Raw genomic sequence first — 277 nt, 5'->3', positions numbered from 1 at the left:
ATATATATATATTTACAGTTAATTCTCAAAAGTAAGAAGACCTGGCTACACTAGGTCAGTTTGTTTTCCATCAAAGCATTTTCCACAAGGCATTAAGTACTTTATTGATGGTTATTATTTTTCTGCCATGCTAAAATGTTTGGGCCTGGGCAGGAGCCAGTGTGTGGGCTCACCCTCATTCTTTCTGGGTTGGGATCTTTTACATACTATGAGCTGCTGTTTTGGCTAGCCTTAAGAGAATGTGAAAAAAGGCCAGCAAGTTCCTCTGAGTTTCCCT

At 39.7% G+C, this 277-nt stretch overlaps 1 protein-coding gene across 4 annotated transcripts in view; it reads left to right on the top strand.

The window, feature by feature from the left end:
- The window catches only part of FBXO6 (F-box protein 6), a 9,013-nt gene that overhangs the window by 2,081 nt on the left and 6,655 nt on the right, over window positions 1-277 (top strand). The gene's annotated exons all lie outside the window — the stretch shown is intronic.

This window comes from Tupaia chinensis, unplaced genomic scaffold (genome assembly GCF_000334495.1).
Source record: "Tupaia chinensis unplaced genomic scaffold, TupChi_1.0 Scaffold000146_1, whole genome shotgun sequence".
Lineage (NCBI taxonomy): Eukaryota > Metazoa > Chordata > Mammalia > Scandentia > Tupaiidae > Tupaia > Tupaia belangeri.
Note: the sequence above shows the minus strand (reverse complement) of the source record. Positions and strands in the feature narration are given on the sequence as shown.